Source organism: Cydia amplana, chromosome 6 (assembly GCF_948474715.1).
Source record: "Cydia amplana chromosome 6, ilCydAmpl1.1, whole genome shotgun sequence".
NCBI classification, from domain to species: domain Eukaryota; kingdom Metazoa; phylum Arthropoda; class Insecta; order Lepidoptera; family Tortricidae; genus Cydia; species Cydia amplana.
Genome location: NC_086074.1, coordinates 20174241 through 20190665, shown reverse-complemented (window position 1 = coordinate 20190665; position 16425 = coordinate 20174241). Strand labels below are relative to the sequence as shown.

The 16425-nt window shown below is 36.3% G+C and overlaps 1 non-coding gene across 1 annotated transcript; it reads right to left on the bottom strand.

The window, feature by feature from the left end:
* Positions 1 to 11913: 11913 nt before the first annotated feature.
* Trnas-uga (transfer RNA serine (anticodon UGA)) lies at positions 11914 to 11995 on the bottom strand. Its single transcript has one exon. It is a non-coding gene; the product is annotated as a tRNA-Ser (tRNA).
* Positions 11996 to 16425: the final 4430 nt, after the last annotated feature.

Here is a 16425-nt window from a genome sequence, read left to right as displayed (position 1 = left end):
TTAAAAAGCTTAATTTACCTCAATTATTTTGATTGGCGATGATAGAGCATCTTAGCGTAATGCTTAGAGGCGGACCACGCTAAGTTTTCATGCTAAGTGCTACGTCAAGTATTTACCTATATGTTTTCTTAAGTTTAAATGTGGGTATACTGGGTATATAAATTACCCAGTAAGCATAAAAATTCCAGGTCCGTGCTCGTTAGAGTGGCGCTGCTCCTATCCAAGATCCTCAAAACGGATCGAGTTGAACGATATTTTAACTAAAAGTTGCATTTGAAATTGTATTACATATATCTGTGAGATATGAGTGACCCATTTTAATTTAACTCGTCCATATTCCAAAGGTAATATTTATTCAAAAGTGCATGGGTTTCATGGTACATACTAACATGGATAAATTATTACAATCTACACAAACCTGCTGACTCAGCTTGGCTCTCAAATGTCATAAAATTTCAGTAGAATTAAGGCAATAATCGTGGAGTTTAGCGCATGAAAGCTAATTTATCTCTTGAGACGTGGCAAATTTAATATTAATGACTATCACCAAAGAACGTTACATCATAACGTATATTCACCTAGCCTAGCATGTTCAAAAAGGTGTTCAAGTTCAAACATTTCTAAAAATAGATAAAAGTGTGTCGAAATTTCAGGCATCTTCATTTTTTCCTAATACATGCCCAAACAAGACTTAAATACAATCCAAAAACCCTTTATATAGTTATTATTTTTCTAAAATATATCATAAATCTGGACAGCTATTCTAACATTTTGTAATGTTTACTTGCGTAGGTATAAAGTCAAATGAGTAAGCAGACGGCGCCAATGCAGAAAAAGTTGATTGCAATTAACTGTTCTTAAATACTATCACTAAACGGTTCCTAACGACACATTAATCACCTTTCGAACCTTCCACGGAATCTTTCCTACTTCCTTACTTACACACACTATTAGCTGACCGCTCGTCGCCTTTATTAAAATGAGTTAAGGTCTATCGGTGGTCAGCTAAGTGATGTTTGTATAATTGCCGATGACACGCAACTCAAGCATCTCCCGAAGGTAGCTACTGTTTTTGGTAATTACTGTGCTAAATCTACAGTCACAGTATAAGTTCACACAGTTGCTTGACTTGACTGAATGTCAAAAATAGTATGAGTTAAGGTTACGCGACTTTCCTGTGCAAATCAAAAATGAATAGTGTATGAGAATAGTAAATGAAATAAATACAGATTTTATACATTATTTTAGTGAATACCAATTTAAAATCTGTTACATATTTCTTAACTAAAAATATGATTACCCTTTAATTGCCTGTTGCTTTCTCTAAACTAATTAAATTGGATCTTGGACTGGGAAATGATTTATCGTATATCATATCATATTGATGATGATGATGATGATGATGATGATCATATTATAAAGAATATAAATATCAGTGAGCGGCGTGCAGCTATCGTGACCGCTGCTCATGCACTATTAGTGCTTGATAACGGAGACGTAGGCTCTCTGAAACATATCGCGCGAGTGACTACAAATACCTGGATTAAACCTTAAAATTAAAACGAAAAATATTACCTACTTTGCTTATCTTCGAAATAATCAAGTGCTAGTTCGGTTCCAACCAGTTTTTTTACAAGCAAACGTATTATTTCGCGGATTAACAAAGTAATATTTTTTATTTTATTAATATGGAGTCCGCAAAATAACGCCTGATTCTATTAAATAAATAATTTATGGTTATTTTCAAAGTTAAGAAACTGTTTATACTTGAACTGTTGGGTCTGAAGGCCCGTCACAGTCATGCGTGTTACCGCCCATTGTCGTCGATTGACTCGTAACATATTATGTGTACCTTCTGTAACTCTGAAACTAAGCATTTAATAGATACTGTTTATATTTATGCTGTTGGCTCCGAAGGCTCGTCACAGTCACGCATGTCACCGCCCATTGTCGGCGATTGACTCGTAACTAGCCGTGTAACAACATAAACCAACAACCAAACGTTGTATTGTTTAGCATTTACCTTGACTGATTGGGAAATCAGGGTTTTTTTATTACATTATGTCTACTTAATACTTATTATAAAAGCGAAAGCAACTCTTGACTGTCTATCTGTTATCTTTTCACGCTTAAACCGCTGAACTGATTATGACAATGGAGATATTTTTAAGCCTAAGAAAGGGCATAGGGAGTCGAAGTCGCAGGAAGAAGCCAGTTTTAAATATAATGAGAAAAATTGTATGTAAATAGGTAATACACGAAGCAAATTAAGGTATATTTTTTTAAAATTACGTTAGATCCTTACTACCTTCCTAATAAAATAAATGAGAACGCAAATACATAATTATAGATTTGCTGATAGCAGATAGCTTTTACCTCTTTTTAGGGTTCCGTAGCCAAATGGCAAAAAACGGAACCCTTATAGATTCGTCATGTCTGTCTGTCTGTCCGTCTGTCTGTCCGTCCGTATGTCACAGCCACTTTTCTCCGAAACTATAAGAACTATACTGTTGAAACTTGGTAAGTAGATGTATTCTGTGAACCGCATTAAGATTTTCACACAAAAATAGAAAAAAAAACAATAAATTTTTGGGGTTCCCCATACTTCGAACTGAAACTCAAAAATTTTTTTTTCATCAAACCCATACGTGTGGGGTATCTATGGATAGGTCTTCAAAAATGATATTGAGGTTTCTAATATCATTTTTTTCTAAACTGAATAGTTTGCGCGAGAGACACTTCCAAAGTGGTAAAATGTGTCCCCCCCCCCCCCGTAACTTCTAAAATAAGAGAATGATAAAACTAAAAAAAATATATGATGTACATTACCATGTAAACTTCCACCGAAAATTGGTTTGAACGAGATCTAGTAAGTAGTTTTTTTTTTATACGTCATAATTTATTTATTATAATTATTTCCGTTTAACCGATTCGTATCACTTGATATCACTTCAGGCGACATGAACATAGGGACTACTTATAATACTAATACATACCTACTTAATAAACGATGAACCAAACAGACGAGTGGACATAAAAGGTCCACTCACTCACGGTTCATGCTTCATGCTCCACGTTTCACACGGGTCACCTGCATTCTGCATTGCCTTTATTGTGTACTTCTAAATCTGTTACCCGGCCTTCCAAGCTGTGACCTGTGTCACAAGTGTCACAACCTAATTGACGTTGCTAAAGGAAGTCATTTAAAAATATATATATCAAAAGGCATTACGGTTCTGCGAGTCCCCCCGCGAAAAATCGGTTAACATAAGTACCTACCTGTAGAGGAAAATATAAGATACGAAAGTTTTTTAGGCCAACCTGAAGCCGAGACATTCGGTCTCGCTTGTTAAATTAATTATTACCTTTACCTACCTGGTATTTACTAGTGTACAGTATTCAATTGACACCAATTTGACTTAGCAATTTATATAAAACTATTTACTAAAAGCTGAAAATGCTAAAGTATTTAGATGTACAAACAAACCCATAATTGATAACAATTAACAAACTTAATTACAAAATAAAACGCCTAAATTGAGGATGTCCTAAGACCTAGATATCATCGTACGATGTTTTGTGCGTGGTTGCATTTTATATTCGTCTCATATTTCACGCTACTTCATACCCATTTGAGTCAATTCCGCACGGTTTAAAGTGCTGAGGTGTGATTCATTGAGTTTAACTAGTATGCATCTACTGAGTTTACCTATAGATTTTACTCATTAATAATTACATAATCAGAAAAACTAGATATTCTTTAAAAAAATACACGGGTAAATTTTAACGAAGAAAGTTTTTTAAACGCATAAACGCATCATTTTCATTTCATTTTAATCTCGATTAATCTCGAAAGAATCGATGTGTGTGTTTTGCGCCTACCTTTTGTCTAAATGTTTTGAACCTCACATATTAGGGTCAATCTGCAATTAAATATGTTTCATCACTCAACACACCTTTTCAAAGCTTCAAATCTGCCTCTGCTAATACAAGATATCATATTAAATGAACAAAAAGGCTTGAAGAAAAGTCCTTGCTGTAACCATCTACATAATTTAACTATTACAGCTGGGTAAGGTCCACAAACAGATTACACAACGACGAATCGCAATTAAAGTAAAGATAAAGGGGCCAATTTTGTTATAGCAATCTGTTAAGGTTTTCATCTGCTATAGATACGACCTTGAGTCGAGCTTGCACTTAAATTTTCGTGCAAGTGATACGCCTTTTGAGATGAAACCAGAGGGCCTAGCCAATGCAACGAACAGTAAATTTCCTTAATTTACCTATTTCAATTTTGATTGGCGGTTATTTATTAACAATTTATCACTTGGCTAGCCCAATCAGGAGGCTTATTCTGATAGTTATAACAGTTTATAAATAGGATCTTTAATTGTTATGGATATATGATTTGTTTAGCCGTCACCCTTCACTCACGCTCCGTCATCAAGGTCGTATCGAAATAAGATGAAAACCACATCAACTTGTCAAAACAGAATTGGCGTTAGGAATGTCATAGTGTTCGCGTGCTAGCTGCGCCGGCGCTGAGTCAGGGCCACAGTTCGATGCACCTGACTTGATCACCAAGTCAGCGCAGCGGTGCAGTAGCCGGAGTGCTCATTTGATGACATGGTGTCATGTTATGATAATTATAGGCATATTTAAATTGTATTGTCAGTATTAAGTCACAGAATAAGTAATAGTACTACCGTACATAAAAGAAAGTTCATACAAAACCGAAATTTGACAGCGATTCAGGGAAGAATCATTCAATCAACATTGTTACTTCTTATTTCAATTCTCACCAATCACATCATGTTCCCAACATATTATATTATATATATATATCTGCACTCAATGTACCTAACTTCCTTAGAATAACTTATATTAGTAACTAAATATAAGTCCGCTCGATATTCTGTATACAATTCAAGTTACACAGGAAAACCTGTAATTGGCCATACTATTGTATAAATTAGCAAAGGAAAAAAAAACACCTCTGTAAAGCTGTTGGGTTTCACAATAAATATAAATCATGCTGTCCCTTTATAGTGTAGGTACTCTTCCCTTTCGGCTATTTAGGGTTGTCAAAATTCAAGGCATGGTTGTGCACGGAAAGGGAAGTCAAGTTGTGCCAACCGTACCCCGCGCGTTCTCGAAACTTCGGAGATATATTTAAAAGCTTAATGAAATTAATATACGCTATTAAGTCCCGTTTTACTAAATAAGTAATAATGAGTAAAAACAGTGAAAGTTCAAATCAGTATATTAGTAGTACATATAATCGTACATTGCTGGTCCAACCAGTAATATTGACGCTAGGTTACTTACCTACCGACCGAATGGACAGGAAATTGTCAGCATCAGTGTGGTGAAACAGGCCCCTGGACCGACCGTACCTGAAGACTGACATTGTGATCCATCACATCATGTTATGATTTGGCAAGTGTTATGCAAGTGTAACAATGGTATCAGCGTCGTGCGCGTGCGCGTGACGCACGGCAATAGAATGCAATGCCTACTATATTTACATTAGGCTTTATTTTTGCGCATTATAAAAAGGCTTCCAAAAACAAATAAAGTTTTTTTTTATTATCCTTGTTATTAAAAATCAATAGTAATTTTTATTTCTTGCGATTTAAATGTAGAATTTCCCAAATTTATCCTAAGAATGTTTAAAAATGTCCATTTAGCAAAAAAGCATAAAACTGTTAATGACCACTAACATTTTAACCACATATTAATTTAAAATGTCATGTAAATGTTTTACATCTCGTTAACCTATGACTCTATTTTATTATCTTCCGATGAGACCTGCCAAATGAGTCTTTTTGGGTTTCCCGAGACTTCAAAGAGACTAAAACCCCTCTCCAGGAAATATGCGCAATTATATAGCATATATAATTATATAAGCAGCCAGACTTATTTTATGGCGCGAGAAAGCGTTTGGCGCCGTCTGACATAAAACCGTTTACGATAATTCGGAAATAAAATACAACAGTAAATAATTAATTGACATGACCTGCCTATAAGATAACCGGCTCCATCTGTGTGGAGGTTCGTCCTTAATATTAACCCGTTAAGGCAAAATGGACCCATCACCCATACCAGGTCAATTTGTGATTTACGATTTCACTCCATTTGATATAAAATAAAAACACCTATGTTAATTAAAGAACAGTTTACTTAAAGGATATATCTAACAGAAGAAACAAAAGCCCGGAGGTGCAATTTATGAACATGAACCTAACACATGATAATGTTACTTTAAGTAAATAAATATTTCAAACACCCAGTGTCACAGCTCAGTATCCCATTCCTTACCGACAATAAAATGCAAAAGAATGCTAAGAGACGTCAAGTAGTGCAAATATTATAGACGCGAAAACGGCACTTAGTAGGTACCTACCTACTCTTTTTTATGGGCCACCTACCAGTGCAGTATTTTTAAGACAACTTTTCAAATAACTATGGCATCATTGCAATACCATACGAATCGGTATTTTTTGAGATTCGTCATTTTAAAAGGTCAAATGATGTAACTGATGATTTTAATTATGTATAATCCTAATTATGTCATACGCCCGTGTGGCGCAATGCGAATTTATGTAAGCTGAATTAAAATCTAGTAGTAACAAAAGACGCTTAAGGCGGGCTTCTTCCAGTGCCATAGAGAGAGAAAAATATAATAGTTATGTAATTTTATAAGTTGTTTATAAATTTATTAATGAAAAACCTAATAACACTTAAAAAATAAAAACTTATAAATAAAAAATTTGGCCTAGGTCGTGGTAGTTGTTTATGATTGAAATAAAAAAAGTTTTGACTTATAAAATAGAAATGTTTAGATTTCTTTTTTCAGCGAAGTTCATCGAAACGTATAGGTAATGAATATTAGATTTTTTTAAACAGTACGTACTTACAAAAAAGCAAATTACAAAATCACATAACTATCCTAGCCTTATGTTATGTGTGTTGCTGTTTGCACGCGAGATGGATCACAGAGAGGTCAAAAAGTCATCTAGCTTATCGATCTGCTATCGAATTACGAAAACAGTAAACCAATATTATTTTGTAAACTTATATAAATACAGAATTTCGCAACCAAGGGCATGAGGGCGGCAAAATAACGTAACCAGAAGAACTAGGCTTGTAGGAGAATACCTACTTGTGTAATTATAAAAAAACAATTAAAATGAGTTAGCGTCCAAATTCTTGTTATTCATGTTTCCGCTATCCGAAAACGGCTAGGAGACGATAATGATGATCACAACAGTTAAAATCGGCTAGCCGTGTAAAACAAGTAACTATTGTAGAGCCACAAAGCTTTTTAAATGCATGTAATGTATTATAGGTACTTATCTACATTTGCTCACTTCATGGTTTAAGATATTACTAATCTGTGGATAGCTGTATTAAAAAAAAAAAAAATTAATAATATATAATAATATAATTAGTAATCGTTAATTTTTCATTAATAATATCTGCGTATTTTTGTATGTTGCCTTTTATCGTTAACCAAAACAAGCGGATACATTTTATTGGAACATTTCAATAATACAATGACCCGCTCGTATGATCGCGTTGATGCGGTCGCGGTCTCCGTACATGAAGCATTGTGTATAAAGCGGTTGTTTCATACGCTGAAATAGTTCAATGTGTATGAGAGGAATTGTTAACAGTCTGCGGTTTGCTGAATAATTTATTTTTATTTTGTGATAGGAGAGATAAATAGAAAGCTTGTGTTTTGAGGTACTCTCTTTTTCCTGAAAATTAAATAAAGGCTGACTCACGCTAGGCCGGGCCGGGGCCGGGCCAGAGCTCCCGGCGCTTCGTTTTCTATGGAAAGCACCACGTGATCACCGATCAGCCGTCATAGAAAATGACATGCCGGATGCGTCGGCCCGGGCATAACGCCCGATTTAGCGTGAGTCATCCTTGTTTTCCGGTACTGTAATACGATACAAATTTCCTTAATATGCGTTATGGTTTTGATTCCTAATAATCACTGCTTTGTCAAGTTAAAAAGCGATGTTGAGAAATAATACAAGACTTATTACTTTTGGCCTATAGGTACCACAATATTGGCAAGGATATGAAAGGCAAATTAAAATCTACCGGACCCCCTACCACCCCGCCGGACGGACTACCGGACCCCCTACCACCCCGCCGGACGGACTACCGGATTAGGACCGTATTTAATAAGTGGCTCTTGTGTTGAAAGTGGGGCTTTTGTATCCTATATCTGTTTATACAGGTTACCAAAAATAAACCCAACGAAGAGGTTATACAAAACTTTACAAAAGTACTATTAAAGTAATTTCTACAAAAATACTTTATGAAATTTTGAATTAAATCTGATTTATTTCAAAAAAACCTCAATAAATATACCTACGCTCAACTATAACTTTTGAAATGACCCCTTTGCCACATCGCTAAACGCCCACGAGGGGCTTACGACGCAATAACCGATGCTCAAAGTTTTTGCCGCATCAAGGCGGATTCAATATCGTTCGTTTCAGTTCTCAAATCTTATCACGTGGGACATGGTCGGGGTTCCAAGTACAAGACGGTGCCAAAGTAAAGTAAGTTACATATATATCGAAGCGTTACAAGGAATTTTCTGTAGAGGTTCTTAATAAAAATTGTAAACATACATACAAAATTTCATTGCTGCCTTCTGACCGATGGGATAGTATTTGTAAATTGTAGGATCAGCATTTCCCTCTTAAAGTTGCATTACTTGTTTCCATACACTCTGCCCCCGCCCATCGATCCATCCGCGCCCGCCCTAGCACGTGTTCCGGGAAACATAACTATATGTCCACTCACGCTTGTATCCCAAAAAATGGTAGACAGAGCTCTTCGGCTTTTTAGGGTTCCATTGCAAAAATCGCAAAAGCGATTTATTAATAGTTTCATCATCTCCATCTGTTATGGATACGTCTGTCCGTAATAGGTAAGTTAAAGCCATTTTACTCGAAAAATACACGCTACATTTTTTAATGATAATTTAGAATATACATGTCTTTTATGAGCCTACTAATTTAAACGTTTAAAATTAAATATTTTATATTGTTGGGATTAGTTATACATGTAGTAATGCCATACCTACATGTAACTAAAAGTGAAAAAATATCAGAAAAAAACAACGCGCGATCCATCATTCTTTAAAAACGATTTTAAAATGTTTAAAGAAGTATTTTGATTACGTAAATACTTTTGAAAAGTATCGCTACTAAAAGGCCAAAAAATGTGCATTATGAACTGTAGGTACCTACGCCATAATACTTCGTAGGCGGTAGCGTTAAAAAGTTAAACTTACAGAGATTATCGGTTAATTAGCAACTAGCAACCAAGACCAACTCACATTTAGCGAGTTTTTCTTAACGATTTTCCTACAAGTTCTGTGTAACTTGAACAAGTCAAATATCCATTAATTACAAAGTTTCCTCGGATAGTGTTTCACAGTAAAAGGCTTTTTGTTCTCAATTAGAAATGTGATACGGTTGAGCCCTGGTTGGGCCCAACCTTTTGACAATTGGTATTTGAATAAAGCTAGCGAATACATAGCTCCAACATGGCTTCAACCTCAAAGTAACAAGAGGGTCGGGGGATGTCAATTACTGCTTTTATAAGCGAAATTCCTTTTGATTTAGTAAACAGTTTTATTTCGAGATAGGTACTACTTACTACTATAATATGATCTAGGTTCCTCAGGTGCCCGTTACATAATCAAAGGGAACTGATTTATAACGATAACGTTTCGGCCAACACTGTTAGGCAGTCATTTTAGTATCTAAATTGGCCAATCAATGTAATTTTATTACATATTTGGAATATAAATATATTTACTGATGTTTGCGCAAGCGCAGCTGTTTTAACACGTGCCGTACAAGTCATACAACCTACATTCAACATGCGATGGTCACTGCTGACTTAAGGCCGGACCGGGCCGGAAGCACCTATCAAAAGAGCCTTTATGGCCGGCGGCTCTTCGCACGCATCCCAAATGTCCGAAACGCCATTGTTTCGTGATAGGTAAAGACATGTCATAGTTAAATTAATATTAATAATATTAATTACACAATATCTGTAGGCCACGGGGCCACGGGTCTTTAACCTGCCTATTTGCCAAATCAACACTCGGGGATTCCCCGACAACTGCAACTAAAGCTAGACTGTATGTAGGCCGCGCAAGTATCATATTTACTACATTTTTTTTAGTGTCGTAATTTATTATTTTATTCAAATAATGTCTGCCTGTCTGTCTAATGTGCAATTTCATTCCTGACATGCAATACAGGGTAACTGCTATAGTTATTGGCCACTACATAGTATTTGGCCACTCCTAACAACTTAGAAAGAAACAGGCCAAATGTAGTGGCCAATATTAACTATAGCAGTCACCCTATGTATGTAGGTACATAAGAAAAGAGAAGATTTGAGTTTTTTTCTCCTTTTTTTAAAGCCATAGTAAGGTATGTTTCAAAACAAGCATAAAATATATAATAAACTTTTCTCTGAAGGAAATTGTATTTAATACATTTGCCATCCCGTTTTGCTCCCACTTTTCCTCACTTGGTACCTGTTATAATAGCCCATAGCCCAGCTAAGCAGCCCGCATGCAATTCTTTTAAATTTTACATTAGATAACGAAGTCTTGGCCACTGTTTTGTCTTGGAGTATTAAAATGACTGCTAAAAATCTATCAATAATTAATAAAAAGCGGTTGCTCCAAAAAATATGTTTTCTCTCTGATTACAGCCGTTACAAATAAAACAAACCCTTTTTTTCACCGCAACACAAAGTTCATCTAAATTATGCGACCTCACTGAAACAGCCACCGAGCTTTCGTCGCCTTACCACGAAAAATACCGCCCGCTTAACCCACTTAACCTTTCCAAACAAATCTCAACCTTATACCATTCACTTTAAACGCCTTTTACTCAATCTGAAAAGTTTACCGTTGTAAAAACTCAACATAAACCGATTTAGGCTGTATTAGTACTCTTCGAAAGTAGCTTTCAGCTTGTAGAGTTTGAGGAAAATTGTAAAACCTTCTGAAAAAACTTCAAAAGGTCAACAACACCGAAGTTTTCAGAGAGTCATAAATTAACACTGGTTGGAGTATAAATAACTAGCTTATAAAAATAAGGATGAAGTATTTGCACCAAGATTACTACGAAAAGTTGATTTTTTTACTTCCTATTACTTTATGTATAACAACGAGATTTTTTTACTTAGTTTTACTATTTGGATAACAATGCATAAAGATAAGTTAAATAAATACAGATTTGTTTGAGAAGTTAGGTACAGACAGAACAAATCAAATCCGAAATCAACACTTTAAAAATTTACATTAAAAATACATTGAAACTAAAATTAACTAAAAACTAAACTCAGCAAGGCCACAACTCAGACATACAACTCGTCCCGCGCCCTTCCAGACGCAAAGGTGCCCATCACGCTCGCCGCATTGCCACGCTGAACCGCGATGGACAGCTTAAGTTAAATTAAATACATATTATAGTGAGCCGTATGTGCCACATAACTTCATAATTTACAGTTCCGTTTCTACACCACAGAAGATAATTAGCAGGACGATTCTAAATCGTTCGTTTGCACTGGTTTTGATACGATCGTCTTGGCTTGACAATTTCAGACATGTTATGAATAAAACAAGTATTTTCAAATCGCTTGAGGCTGAATGTAAGTAGGTACGTATGAAGGGTCAACAATTTACATTTAAGTATATAGGTACTATTTCCTGTACTGGATATTGGTAGTAAATAAAATATTTTTTTTTTATACAAAAAATTATATTGTGTATAGTATTAGTGCACCTCACAATATCTCATCCTATCACTGGATGCTAAGAAAAAAAAGAAAAAATAATATATAAAAAGGGATCGCTGAGGACAGGATTCGAACCTGCGCGGGTAAAACCCATTGGATTTCAAGTCCAACTCCTTAACCACTCGGACACCTCAGCTGTGGCGGGGCCGTCGAAATATCAAGGCACTTCCTACGGCCGATGACGTCAATATAACAGCTAGGCTATTGACAAACTTATCGTATATCGTGTCAAGTGTATTTACTATTATAATTTGATCTAATGACCGGTAGCGTATATACGCAATCGAAAGGTCTGAGTTTATAGTGGTCATCTTGTATTGCACTATTTGGCTAGTTCGTTAATAAATAGCGCTGCTGTATGATAATCGACGTCATAGGCTGATAACATACTCGTAGAGCCGAATAATTGGTATTTGCATTAAAATTAGTTGGATTCAGTACTGATATCGTCGTCATTTGTTTGCTGTAGAAGGTTACGTTGTAATTGGGACTTTTATTTATTAAGTTTTTGGTTTCTTGCTTGAGAGAGAGAATTGTAGTCCGCTTGTCGCGCAAAAATAAAAGAACTAGAACAGCTATAACCCTCTTTTGCGCATATCAACTGGACACAACTCGGAGTGAATGCAAAAACATAATACTTACTTACCTAATCGAATCTTGGTCATATGTTTTTTTGTTGGTTATGATATAGTAGGTAAACAAGCAGACGAATCGCCTGATGATAAGCAATTACCGTCTCCCTTGGACACCTGCAACACTAGAGGGGTTGCGAGTGCGTTGCCGGCCTTTAAAATAGGAATCCCTACCACGCTCTTTTCTTGAAGGTGTTCGAGAGAGTGAAAAGCGAGTGCTGTCCGGGAGAAGCTTGTACGAATATGCCACTTAAATAATTAATCAGTTCATAATGTGTCTGTATCTACATCACCACTCACCCCCGGTTCTACGCCAATCCTAATATTGGCATGAAAACTTAGCTTGGTCCGACTCTAGACAATTTCGTAAAAATCCTCTGGCATAAATATACAGGGTCAACCAGATCTTGGCAGTAGAAAAAGGCGGCAAATTTGAAAAATGTAGGCGCGAAGGGATATCGTCCCATAGAAAATTTGAATTTCGCGCCTTTTTTTACTGACACGATTTGGTTGACCAGCTATACGTTCATTATTTTATTATAGTTACTAGTTTTACTACAGACACGTACACCAGTTTACATACAAACTAAACAAATCGATTGTAAATTATGCGTATTATTAATAACCTCTCGGTACATTCGACGTATACGCAGCTGCGACAACAGACCTCGTGACGTAGTTTAGCAGGTAAACACTAAACAGACAAACACACTTCGGTCCGGTCCGGTCCGCTTTGGTCCGGAAATACCGCAGGCAGCGGTGTGACACCGCTACAACGCGATTGGTTGATGAGTTCACACCCCGCGTGCGATTGGTCGCAATCTCGATTTGTGAGTGTCACCGCTGAACTAGTAGTATTTTTATTAGTGCCCGTAAAGCCCGTCCTAAGATATTACTTACGTCAATGTACCGAACGGACGCCTGCTCGCGCTTGCGCCATCTATTTATTCTGTGCCACTGTTTAGCGGTGCGAGGCAGGACGTTTCTGGAAAAATGCATAGTTAAGGACATACTTAGAGAAAAAATACATAGAGTGCTCACTCCATACATCAATTTTAGTACAAAAAGACTATTAGCATCTAGCATCGAGTAGTGGAACTATCAGTAACAGTATCAGTACTAGTACTGTTAGTACTGATAGTTCCACTACTCGATGTTAGATGTAGTCACTGAAATTAATAGTCTGAACTGATGTATGGAGTGAGCACTCTTGTCTTACTATATTTCTCTATGGTTAAGGACCACCAATCATCTAAGACATCTAAGTGATGAAGATGGAAATGTTGTCGTGTATATTCCTTTCCATTCTCTAGCTATCTGTTTCATGTGAGCATGTGATACGCCACGTACATAGCTCGCATAGCTATCAACAAGAGTGCTTTCATGCCCTTTACAACAGCCATCCCCAATTCCTATTTCATTTCAAATTCCGTATGCAAGCGATATGCCCAAATATCCTAAACAAGACAATAGTGAACAAGTGAACGAGCTCGGCACGGCGCTAGCATTTGCCATTCAGCTCCGAAACGTGTGAAACGGACGCGGTGGGGCGTGAAGAGCATTGCACCCCTACTAATGGCTTTTTTGAATAACTTTATATTATGCGGCATGCCAAACGGGGGATAATACTATGAGAAAATATAAATGTTACAAACACAATAAGTGGCGCCTGAATATAATGGATAGCATACGATGTTCAAATGCAAACTTGTGAAATGGTTTATTACTTTTATTGAGAAAATTCAATAAATAGGTACCTACAGTGCCTATTTTTCGATTAAATTATTCAATTTACATTCGTAAAATGTACTATTTTAAGTTTTTGGATTTTCCATGCGTTAAACGCTTATAGACTTGTCAGTGACGCAAGTTTACCTGCGTGTGTTATTTGGGTGAATCAAGTATTTCTTGTTCTTATTCTGCCCCGTGAGCCAGGCGACAATAGTATCACAGTTTGGTAGAAAAACTATTGCACCACGTTACATTATCGTGCTTCGTAGATGTCCTATTGTAGAAAGGGCTTATAAATTATAAGCCCATGGTAATTATTAACAGTTATAAATTATAACTACCACAAAAACGCATGTTTGGTGGAATTATTTAATTAACCATAGAACTAGGAATTAAAGTGATCCAGGCGACCAATGTAACCAATGGCAACGAGTGACAAGAAAAAGTTGATTCACCCATTTGATGTTAGTATGACTCACTAGAGTTAAAAATGGAAAAATACCGAGTTGTTTGTGAGAAAAACTAAGTCCATAGTAGCCAGCAGGGTCGCGACTCTCGTGAGTGCATAATGTTCAGCCTTTGTGAGCAAATGCATCGCTCGAGCGCCTGATCCCGCGCCTTCGCTTCAGCTTTGTCGCTTTGCTCAGGCGTTTCTAACAGGCGCATATACATGTGATAAAACCTAAAACGAAGTTTTTGTGCGGATAAGAGTAATGCGAATCGGCAATGATTATTATACGTGTTTATTACTTAAAGTCAAGCTTTAGCGTGTTTTTACGACCAAAAATCTTTTAGGAACGTAGGGGCATACGTACGAGACAATTTTTTTAATTTATTTTTATTTTATTTTATTCGGGATGCTTACTGCCTAATATACATAGGTTGATAGACTTATCTGCTAAATGCAAATTACAAGCTTCCACATATATAATGCTAAATAACAAAAATATAAAGGTCTCGAAATATCAAAATATTACACTGTAGGTATAGATAAATAGAATTCAGGTTAAAACACTTTACTCTTTGGGTTAAAAATCATATATGTAAATCATTTTCGCAGTTATTGAAGAAACCAAATAAGGGAATGCTGTCAACCCGTCAATAACGCGCGAAAGTCGAAAAACATTTTTGACAAACAAGAGTGACGTCGAAATATTATCTACACTTCTTCATGCTTCACTCTTAAGGCTGCTCGCACATTGGACGCGAGTTTTTATACGCACGGCTAGCACATCTTGCCGCAACGGGCGCGATGAGGAGACAACTTGACACAAGTAGCAGTGCTATATGATATTATTGTGGTTGGCCTTCCGTATGGTGGAGGTACTTCCCCAGTTGGGCCGCATTTCAACATTTCATTTAGCATTTGCGCCACTTTAACTTGTCCTGTGACTTGGCATGAAAGCTTACCGTGGTCGGGCTGTATTTGCTTATAATTCAACTTACGTATATTTAAAAAAATAACGGCTAGACTCGCGAAAAACTACTCTGCCGCTCGTTCTAGCCCCGCCGTGTACGACATCCTTATATTCAGTGACTCATACACTCGAACTCGACTCATGAGAGTCAAGAGGCAAATAGCGAGGGGCAGATTTAATTTCGGCAGTTCCGAGTAATATGACCGAGAAGGGGACTTTATTTGATGACACGGGGATTGCAAATTTTATTCAAATACAAATACAAATACAAATATCTTTATTCAATAATAAAGGACACATAGTTGCTTACATTTATATTCATAACTATAATTATAGTTTGGATTAGTAACCTTAGTCACTAAGTACAAGAAATAATGTCATAGTTACCATGTAGGCACGGCACAGTTAAGTGACCAATCCCAGTCCCTAAGTCGTTAGAATAAGGTGTAAATTGGTCGGTTAACTGCACTGTTTAGGTAATATTACTATAAAAATAATATTATATTTACTTATAACGTTTTATGAATGAAGTAAGCTACGTCTGTTCCCCGTACTAGTATTAAACTGTATCACGGTGGAAACAGGATTCGCCATCCTCTGTTTTCAATATGTAAACAATCATTAAACAACATCATTTATATTTATTAGTTAAGTTAAATGTTACCCGTACACATGGGTAGCTTGACAAAAAACCGCATTCCGATGTTAGTTGCAGAAAGTGTAAACATGTAGTATATGCAAATGAAACACATTGTTCTTAAATTACTTAAGTATATGTAAGGATT